We start from the raw sequence: 12044 nt of genomic DNA on the forward strand, positions 1-12044 counted from the left end.
TTGCCATGTGTTGCTGGGTGGATGCTGTTGCCTGCAGTTTATTATATTTAGGTAATGCCTAACTGCACACTTGATAGACATTACTTTTATGTTGTGGCTCCAGACTGTTTTATGCTCCCTGGTCATTGTGCTAAGAAATGAGGTTCTCTTACCTTTCTGAGTTAAAGACCCCCATTCTTACCCCCATATCCTAATAACAGATTCCAAGCTCTCACTTTCTCAATTAAAAACAGAATGAGCCGACTCTGAATAGACTTGGGGCCTTTAAAATGGATGGATTTGCCAGTAAAATAGCAAGGTAGTAGTTGTGGCAACACATTAATTAAATGCTGTTATCCAGCTCTGTCCTCAAGGTGTAGCAAAACTGACCAACTGATGGGCAGAGAAGGCGATTAAGGGAACACTGGTAAGCACTAGTCACTAATTGTCCCTCAAAAGCTACAATTGAAAGGCCATGTTTCCTTAGGCTTCCCCCACCCCCCACCCGCCCAGAGCTCCTTGGTATAGAGTGATGACCAGGGTAGCATTCCCAGAAAGTCACTATCTAAACAGTCACTGCAATGTGATTCTCCTCAGTCGGGGGTTCCATCGAGACTGTTGGTTCTCACGGGGAATAACACCTTTAGGTTTCTTGCTCCTTTGTGTTTAATACCCTCAAACTTACAGAAAAGATGAGTACAGTATAAATAACATTTTCCCCCGGGCTTACCACCTCACCCCAAAATCCTGTTTTATTTTTGCCAGTTGCCTCTGTAATGGATTTGACAGCAAAAGACTCTGATGACTTTGATAGCAAAAGACTCCACAGCAGGACAATCAGGTATTGCACTTGGCTTTCACGATTTGTTATTCTCCCATGGTTTCCTGGGGTCACTTTCTGTTTCTTGACCTTGACCTTAACAAAGATTGTGGGCCAGTTATTTCATGGACTGGCCCCTCATTTGGGATTGCTCAGTCTTTCCTCCTAATTGGTCCAAGTGAAAGGTTTTTTCACAAGAGCATCAGTGACGTGATGCAGAGTTCCCATGGTATCCTTGCACAGAGTGTGATTTCAATTTATTCTGCCACTCTTAATGTTCACTTTGACCACATGGCCCATGTATGCAAGGTGGGCTGATTATAAATTTAATCTCTACCTCTTCATCAAATCTTACACATTTTTATTTTGAAATAATTTAAAACTTACGCCAAATATTTCGTAGAGCAAATGTCACATAAGTAAGACCTGTTTTCCCCTGATATAAGCATCTTCTATAACATTAGAATAACTGGGGGGCAGGATACACTATCACTATATTCATTAAAATAGTTACAGCCTGTAGAGTTGTGATTTACTACCTCAATTAATAATTATCCATTCTATTGCAACAATTTTTATTCATTTGAAATTCACATAAGATAAAGTTGACCATTTTAAGTGAACAGTTCAGAGATACTATATTCATAGTGATGGGAACTCCTACATCAGTCTAGTTCTACAATATTTTATGATCCCCCAAAAACCCATGCTTATTAAGCAGTTACTTTCTATTCTTCTTACTCTGCCACTGATATCCACTAATGTGTCCCTATGTCTATGAATTTACCAATTGAGGGTATTTAGTATAGATGCATCATACATCTAATCTTCTGTGTCTGACTTCTCTCACTTAGCATAATGCTTTCAATGGACCCTTAAGCTGTTTCAGGTATCCGTAATTCGGTCCTTTTATGGGAAAATAAGACTTCCTTAACAGAACACCAATAGCACGGGCACAAAGATCAACAATTAATAAATGAGACCTCATGAAACTAAGAAGCTTCTGTACACCAAAGGACACCATCATTTAGACAAAGCAGCAGTCTACGGAATGGAAAAATACCAACTATACATCTGAATGAAGACTATCTAAAATATATAAAGAACTAAAAGACCTGGACATCAAGAAAACAAATAATCCAATTAAAAATGGGGTATACTTCTAAACAAATAATTATCAAAAGAAGAAACTCATATGGCTGAGAAGCACTTAAAGAAATGTTCAACATCCCTAATGATCAGGGAAATGAAAATCAAAACTACTTTGAGATTTTATCTTACACCGGTCAGAATGGCCAAAATCAATAAAACAAATGACAGCTCATTCTGGCAAGGATGTGGGTTAAGGAAAACACTTATTCTTTTATTGCCAGTGGGAGTACAAACTTGTAGAGCTGCTATGGAAAACAGTGTGATTGTTCTTCAGGAAACTGGGGAAAGACTTACCTCAACATCCACTTATACCACTTTTGGGCATATACCCAAAGGAGGCTTCATCCTACTGCAGAGATACTTAACCATGTTCATTGCTGCTCTATTCATAATAGCCAGAAAATAGATTCTGTTGTGGAATATTATTTTAACTAGGCAAAGATGTGTTACATTTGTTTCTGCTGCATTTGTTTAGCAACATAAGGATGTGTGTTTAATTATGTAAAGATGTGTTGTATTTGTTTCACCTTGCCTGCCTATGGCACCTGATTGGTCTAATAAAAAGCTGAATGACAAATAGCTGGGCATAGAAAAGATAGACAGGGCTAGCAGGCAGAGAGAATAAACAGGAGGAGAAATCTAGGCTCAAGGAGAGAGGGAGAAGAGAATGAGGAGAAAGAGGGGAACATGCCCAGGGCCAGAAGCCAGGCAGCTGCCAGAAAGACACAAGAATTAGTGAAAGTAAGATATACAGAAGGAAAGAAAAGTAAAAAGCTCTAAGACAAAAGGTAAACAGGTTAATTTAAGTTAAAAGAGCTAGGCAGAAACAAAGAGCTAGCCAGAAACTAGCCTAAGCTAGGCCAAGCATTCAAAAGGAATACTAAGTCTCCATGTCATAATTTGGGAGCTGATTGATGGCCCAAAAGAAAAAACCTGTTACAGAATACAACTTAGATGTCCATAAACAGATGAATGGATAATGAAATTGTGATACATTTACATAACGTTAAAAATGAAATGATACAATGAAATTCTCAGGTAAATGAATAGAGCTAGAAAAAAATCATCCTGAATGAGGTAACCCAGACCCTCTAAGACAAATAAATATGGTATGTATTAGCCTTCCATAGGCATGCCATAACCCATATAACCACAGAGGTTACAAATAAAGTAAGGGACTAGGAGAGGGAAGGATTTCCCAAGGAAGGGGAAATAGAATGTATAGCTATGGCAAGATGGGAGGGAGAGACTGGAACAGGAGGATTAAACAGCGGGAGAGGGGAGAAGGGAGTAATGGAGGGAATATGTGGAGTGACAGCTTAAACTAAGGATTATCTGAGAATTCATATAGAAACCTACTATAGTAGAAGCTTCTTTATATATATATATATATATATATATATATATATATATATATACACACACACACACATAAATGAAAGAAACCTAAATGGAATCACCAAATAACAGGGAGACAGAGCCCCAACTAGATCTCTCTCACTACCAAGTGAAACCTCCAGTGCCAGGAATGGGTTACATCTGAGTTGTTGATGAGAGAGGTCCCAATGAAACCCCCAAATAGCCTGGGCTATTTCCATGGCTCACCACAAACTGAATGTAAGGCCTATTGCTAAAGACAATACTTATGAACACAGAGAAGTTGAGCTGGTGTCCACCTAGAGCCTTCACTCCTACTAATTAGTGTTCATGGTACTAGAAGGTACTCTGCATACTGCCAAAGAAGAAGGTAAATGCCAAGCAAGCTGTAAACCCCTTTGATCTACAACGGTTACCTGTTTGCATGATATGTTGAGGAAATAAATGAAAGAAAGAGAGAGAGAGAGAGAGAGAGAGAGAGAGAGAAAGCTTGTGGGATTAACCAACTATTATCTGGTTGGATTTAAGGTCCACTCCATGAGATGGAATCCATGGCCAACTACTGCTCCAGTGACCAACAATCTGGAACTAGCTAGGCCTTGGACCTAAGGGAAAACCAAATACTGTTAAACTGCTAAAGAAAAGTAGCAATATAATGACTCCTAACAACATTCTACTATACCCATAGATCAGTGTCTTGTTCAGCCATCATCAAAGAAGCTTCTTTCTACAGTAGACTGAAGTCAATACAGAGACCAAATGGAATGTATCCATCAAGACCTCCCCTGAGGGCTCAGAGAACTCTGTGGAAGAGGAAGCAGAAAGATGGTAAGAACCAGTGAGGATGGAAGACACCAAGGAAACAATGCATTCCAGACATAACAGGACTGACAAAAATAGGAACTCGCAGAGAAAGTGGCAGCATGCCTAGGGTCTGCATAGGTCCAAGCCAGAGATGGTCCCAGCACTGAGAGGGAGAAGTGAACATGAGCTCCCATCCCTAACCCAGAGCTATTTCAAATTGACAGCTGCTTACGAAGGAAAAATTAGTTTTCTTCAGTAGAGGTTCACTAGTATACAAACCACACTTAAGGGCAGGCTGCTTGCTCAGCAGTTGATGGTCAACTAAAATAAACTCAAAGGTATTTGTGAAGGTTTTTTTTTTTTTTGTTTTTTGTTTTTTGTCTCATAATGCTTTGTCTGGATATTTTTACCTTACTAGTCTTTTGCTTATATATTATGGTTTCCAATTTTGTGGTTTTTGGGGGGAGGTGGTTATATGTTTGTTATGCATTTTCTTTCTTTTTTTAATTGTTTTTTTTGCCTGTTTATTTTCTAAAAATGGAGATAAGGAAGGCATGAATTTGTAAGGGTGCAAGGGGGGAGGATCTGGGAGGAGATAAGAGAGAGGAAACTGTGATCAGAATATATTATATGTTCCTTAGTTAGGGTTTTATTGTTGTAAAGAGAAACCATGGGCACAGCAACTCTTATGATGGAAAATATTAACTGGGGCTACCTTATAGTTCAGAGGTTTAGTCTATTATTGTCATGGTGGGAAGCATGGCTGTATGCAGGCAGACCTGGTACTGGAGAGTTAGCTGAGAGTTATGCATCTGGATCTATAGGCAGTAGGAAGTGACAGTGACACACTTGATAATTGTGAGCTTCTAAGACCTCAAAACCCAGCCCCCAGTGACACACTTCCTCCAACAGGGCCATACCTACTCCAGAAGATCACGCCTCCTAATAGTGCCACTCCCTATGGGCCTATGTGGGCCATTTTTATTCAAACCACCACAGTATGGGAAAATCTATTTTCAATAATAAATAACAAAATATTAATAGGAAAATTTCAAAGTCATTTTCTTGGACTTTTAGACACATCTGCTAGTGAAAAATACTCCCATATGTCATTGATCCCTAAACATTTCATCTCTTTTCTTTTTTCTTCTTCTTTCTTGAGACAGGGTTTCTCTGTGTACCAATCCTGGCTCTTCTGGAACTTTCTCTGTAGACCAGACTGACCTTGAACACAGAGATTTGCCTGCCTTGGCCTCCCAAGTGGAGGGATTAAAGGTGTGCATCACTATTGCACAGAAACATTTCATCTTTTATGATATACAGAGATAAAGATTGGTGTTATTTATGGTAATAAACTATTCCTATATCATGACACAGCTTATAATAATACTTTTAACTCATGAGTGGGCACATAATTACCTTTATGCTTATCTAAATCAATCTTTACATTACTATTTTACCTGTAGGGAAATAGATAATTATGAGGTCTTTTGATAGAAACAAAATCTTAGATAATTGTGATACCTCACTAAAACCCCACACTCTATCCCCTACAGACAAAGAGAAGCTTAAACCAGGATTCCTAAGTGTAGATAAGAACTTAGACCCCTTTTCCCCCTGGTGGCTTTATCTGCTACAGGGACTTTGGAAAACATAGAGTCAGGATATTCGACCAAAAGACTAAAAAAGGGAGGCGGGTTAAAATAAATTATATGGTCTGTGCCTTTAAGAACTAGCCTCACAAAGAAAGGGAAGAGCTCCTTCCAACCTCCCTGCTGTGTGTGAGAGATTTGGAAGAGCCTCCCTGGAGGCTTGTAAACTTAGAAAACACCTTACTTTTGCACTCTGTACCTAAAGTCCCCAGTGGCGGCTTTGGGGACTCGATCTAGGCACAAGACCCTCACTCTATTGTCTCAAAAAAGGGGCCTTAGATAAAGATATCTCAATATAGATAGACCCAGGCCAGTTTCAAGTCCCCAGAAATGATGGTGCCAGCCCCAGGAACTCAAAAGAACAAAGTCAGGATGTCTGATGGTAACCAATTAACCACGAGATGCCCCTCTCCAAAGATAACATGACCAGACCCCGGAGATGAGTTGTAAAACTCCTGACAGGGCAAACAGATAAGCTAGAATAAGATAAAGTCCAGGCCAGGGAAAAATTGGACCAATCAAGGATGGACCCGTACTAACCCCTCCCCTCTAAGAAATTTTATGGGTTTTGCCTATAAAAACTCACTTCCCCAAGAAAGAGGAACTCTTCCCTGCCTCACTTGAGATGGCTTGAGATGAGTTCCCTGTCATGACTTGCAGCAGAAGTAAACCTTGCTTTTGCATTCTGGTATGCTCGTCCTTGATGGGTCTCTCTGGGAGTTATAATATGGGCACAACAAAATGTTTAAGTAAACTATTTGACAGGGACATTTTTATATCAACTATAATTAAATCACTTTGGTGCCAGAAAAAAAAATGCTCTTGAAATTAAAAGAAAAAATATTTGTTAAAATGCCTATCTTCAATTATGGAGGCCATTTACAATAGAAGTGAAATTTCAGGGTTATACATTAGTTCTATGATTCACTGGTACAAAATTTATTTTTAATTATGGGTGTATATATGTGAGTGTCTAAAGAGGCCAGATGTATCAGACCTCTTAGAACTGGAGTGGCTTATTAAGTTCTTTTTTTTTTTTTGGTTTTTTCGAGACAGGGTTTTTCTGTGTAGCTTTGCTGCCTTTCCTGGAGCTCACTTGATAGCCCAGGCTGGCCTCGAACTCACAGAGATCCGCCTGCCTCTGCCTCCCGAGTGCTGGGATTAAAGGCGTGTGCCACCACGCCCATCGGCTTATTAAGTTCTACTTAAAGCATTCCACTGCTTTCCTAATCCAAAGTACCAAAATCTACATCCCTCCAAACAAAAACATGGTCATGCCTATCAAAGCAACACCCTAGTCCCTTGTACCAACTTCTGTCTTAGTTAAGGTTTCTACTGCTGTAAAGAGACACCATGGCCATGGCAACTCTTATAAATGAAAACATTTAATTGTGAGTGGCACACAGTTTCAGAGGTTTAGTCCATTATCATCATGGTGGGACATGGTGCTAGAGAAGGAGCTGAGAGTTCTACATCTTGATCCACAAACAACAGAAGGAGGCTGTCGTGGGTACCATTCCAGCTTTGATCTGGAAGTTTCAACCCCCATTGAGGCTTTGGTAACTGTCACGCCTACAAGGTGGGGCTGAGAGAAGACCCTAAAGACCCGAGATCCAGATGGGCCGACTCTCTTGGTTCCTGGACCCAGGATGCTGAAGGTAGACCCAGCAGAGTTCTCCAGAGAACATCACCGGTCTATGCTACACCTTTTCCAGACCCTGCAAACTATCCCTTCACTTGTAAGTTACCCCACAAAATAAAGCTCACTTTTAACTACCCGTAGTGGCCTTAATAATTTCTCTGATAGGAGATTTTGTCACTAGGCCTAACTTGAACACATGAGACCTCAAAGCCTGCCTCGCAGTGAAATACTTCCTCCATCAAGGTCACACCTACTCCAACAAAGCCACACCTTTTAATAGTGCCACACCCTGTGAGCCAAGCATTCACACACGTGAGTTTATGAGAACCATACCGATTCAAACCACCACACTGGTATATTGTTATAAGTGTCTCCCTCCCCTTGCCTATTTTTTCTTTTATACCTTACAACTGGGCAACAATAGAGTAGCTACTTTGCTCATCTTGTTTCAATGTTGTCATCCTTCTTCAAGGTATTGAAAGAGATACACTATATGAATTTTCAGCACAGGCAAAGTTAACCATAAACACTTTAAGCCAGAGGAAGGAAAAGAGACAGAAGGAAGAATGAGGTGAGGCTAGATGGATAAAAGTTGTGGAAGAGAAACAGAAGTAAATTAGTTGCTTTCGAACTGCTGGAACCAAAATACCTGACAGATACAACTTAAGGGAGGAAAGATTTAGTTTTGCCCACAGATTTAGAGGTTTTCAATCCAGCATAACAATGAAGACACAGCTGATCCATTTGTTAGAATGAGAGCATGAAGAACAGTATTATCACAGCCAGAGCCTTAACTCAATCTTTAAAAGCCCACTCACTGGTGAACTACCTCCTTTAGCCATGCTACTTCCTAAATATTCCACAAGCTCAAAACAGCAGCACTAGGAGAACAAGCACTAACATGTGAACATGTGCAGATTTCCCACTCAGATCAGAGTGTTACTCAGACAGAACCACTGATTTTATTTTATTTACACGTACACTAAATACATACCTACTACAAACTGCACATTTAACTACTACAGCTCTATTAGGTACCCTATTTGCTCCACCTAAGTATCAGCAAATCGGGACTTAAATAGTTAAGTCTTATCCAGGTGGCACTATTAGTATGTGCAGCAAACTAGCATTTGAAACTCTCTGCCTGACTCGGGAGGTGCGCATTCCTCTGCCAGGGATGAGAAGTTTACTTCCTGCTAGGCAGCCCCACTCCTTGGATCGCCTTGAAGATTAGAATGTCTTATCCTTTACAGAATTGAAAATCTGTCTCCCTAAAGTTTTTTTTTTTTTTCCACTCATTGGTCTTGGTTTCACCTCTTGGGAACTTATAAAACAATTCTAATTGCTCTTCCACATGACAGCCCTTAAAATATTTGTGGACAGCTATCATATCCCCTGAGTTTTCTCTTCTCTAAGCTAGACATTTCTGTTTCCTACAATGATTTCTCTTGTGAGTGGGGGAAAAAATGCCTTTCTTCTAGCTTGTTATACTGCACTAATCTTCTATGATAAGCACAATTCAGTTCATGCCCCAAACAGATTGCATTGTAGCCAGGGCAAAAGAATTTATTACCATTTGTGTTTAAACTGAACCAGTAGGTATGGAGTTCAACCTGTCTACCACGGCACGTGTTTGTTAGTGTGAGACTTATACTACACTGTCATTTTACACAGGCCTAAATGCCCAGAAAGCCAAGCCACTGATCTAAATGTTACTCTTTTAAAGAAAGAGTCTCAACAAGAGTTCCCAGGGGGAAATTACTATCATTCTGTTAATAAGAGTGTATGATATTATAACTAGTCCAATACATTTAAAAAACTACTCAATGTGTCAGGGTTTGGAATTCAGAATATATAAAGTGTTCTTTCAATCTGACAACAAAAAGACAAATCATTGTAAATGGGCAAAGACCTTGAATTGGCATTTCTGAAACAGACATACAAGGAACAAACAAATACATGAAAAGACAGTCAACATCATCCATCCCTACATAATGCAACTCACATTCATTATCACAAAATACACAAAAAATGAAGAGTGTTAGTGAGGAGACGAAGAGATTGTATCATATTGTGCATGTACGGCTGGAGGGAATGGAAGACAATATAGCTCTAAAGTTTACACATAAAACTGTCATATGACTGTCCCAGCAATTCAGTTACTAGATATATACCCAAAATAGTTGTAAACACATACTTAAGCAAATACTTGCATATATTTGCATATGCTAACACTGTTCTTAATAGCCAAAGATTTGAGAGAACTCAAATTTCTATCAGCAGATGACTATATGCAAAATATTAGCTATAGAAGTAAATATATATTAGCCATAGAAATATATATTTACGGGCTGGAGAGATGACTTAGAGGTTAAGAGCACTGACTGCTCTTCCAGAGGTCCTGAGTTCAATTCCCAGCAACCACATGGTGGCTCACAACCATTTGTAATGAGATCTGGTGCCCTCTTCTGGCCTGCAGTCATACATGCTGTATATACATAATAAATAGATAAATCTTAAAAAAAGAAATATATATTTACTATATATATATATATATATATACATATATATATATATATTAGCTATAGAAAGCAATGTATGATCCTTGCTCCATAAAAATGCCAGACACAAATGACCATATGTTTATGATTTCATTTATAAAAAAATCACTTATAAGAAATGAGTATATTCTCTATTAATTAGAATTGATGTTGCTATGACATAATACATGAAATTAAAAACACAGCAAATAACAATCACAAGGGGGAAAGGTTTGTCTGGGTTTGCCATGTCATAGATGTAGACACAATTCTAAACGGTCTTATTAAATAAGAACCAAGAGCCAAATACAGAGTTAAAGCCTAAGAAATTAGAGCAAGAGCCATGACTCCCTTTAGCTTACCACTCGCTGTTGTCCTTCCCCTGAGAGAGAGACCTTCTTCCTGTGTGTCTTGCATCATTTTATTGCGTTCCTGTTCTACCTTCTCATTGGCTCTAAGCCCAGTCACATGACTTCCTCATCACTGCCTACACAGACCTCCAGGTCTCTATGGTTGATACTGAGATTAAAAACTCAAGGGTCACCACGTTTGGCTGTGTCCTTGACCAAACAGAGACTCTGACTGCCATGTGATTGGATTAATGGCATGGGCTGCTACCACTTGACTTTTATTCCTGGCTCTCCTCTAGTGACCTCTGATCTCTAGGCAAACTTCATTTATTAACATACATATAAATCACATTTCAGCACAAATAAAATATCACACATAGATTTCAATGTTATCACAACAGGAGTGGGCATGTTAGAGTAGCGTGCCTTATATTCTGGTGCTAGTTTGTTCTCTCCTTTTCCATCTTTTATTCTACCCAGGTCCTGAGACTATGGATGGTGGTATGTACATTCAGGGAAGGTAATATGGTGTGAATTTGAAATGTCCCCCACACGCACATGTTTTAAAAGGTTTACCTTATCTAATACCACTATCTGGGGAGGTTCTGGAAATTTTGAGAACTGGAGCATAAGAAGAAGTAGATTACTAAGAGTAGCATCCTTGTAAGCTCTTGCTCTGCTTTCTGGTCCATCATTACATGAACAGATGTCCTCTGCCACATGCACTGACCACCTTGATGTTCTAGCCAAGAGCATAGGGCTGAGCAAATACTGATTGAACCTTGTGGAACCATTAGCCAAAATAAATCTTTCCTCCCTTAAGTGTATGTCAGGTGTTTTTCTCATAGCAACAAAAAGTTAAGTAAGTGTGGGTCTTACCACCTGAATTCATCTAGGAGAATGCCATTACAGTTGAACCCAGAGTCTTGCTTCTAGTCTCTCCAGTGATCCAAGCTGACAAATTCAGAGACTGAAAGTAGATAATCCAAGTTGCTGCAGGTTAGAAGGAAGGAGGACAATGATATACATATATATAAAACCACTTAGTAGGTGCATGTACGGTCTCTTTTCCTGGTATTGAAACTTTCAATACTAAATGGAAGTCATGGCCACATTATAGTATGGATGTACTACACACAACTTTATCTTAAACTTTGAAATGGTCAATCTGGTGTCATGTGGGTTTACCTGAATCCCCTAGCTGGTCAGGACAGCAAACATAGTTTTCTCTGTCACTTGAACCTAAGTTACTTATTGTTTTCGAAAATATTCTAAAGGGGGGGAAATGAAGCTGATGCTGAAAAGCAGTCATGCTGGTTTAGGAAGATGGTTACTGTGCTTTATCTGTGCCAAGGCACATGTTTCCTACCCAGACTGCTCTTAAAGCCATGCTAATTAAGTAAAGTAGTGACAATTATAATGAAATGTCAGCCAGCATCAGAATTCATGGATAAGTATATTTATCACTTAAATATATAGTTGGTAAATCATCCCATTTTCTCCATTACGTCCTTCTTGGGATGGAACCAATTCTTATTTTCTGGAAGAAATCAATTTTAACTAGAACCATTGCATTTTCAATTTCTATGCAGTGCAAGACTGACTTAGTATTCATTAATATTGGCCACACAGACTTTCACTCACATGATGTTTTCTTCCTGGATTCAGTAGTCTGTCAGAGAGCTAAGAAAAGGGATTGTTACATAGGCAATATCCCACCCACATCAA

Source organism: Peromyscus leucopus, chromosome X (assembly GCF_004664715.2).
Source record: "Peromyscus leucopus breed LL Stock chromosome X, UCI_PerLeu_2.1, whole genome shotgun sequence".
Lineage (NCBI taxonomy): Eukaryota > Metazoa > Chordata > Mammalia > Rodentia > Cricetidae > Peromyscus > Peromyscus leucopus.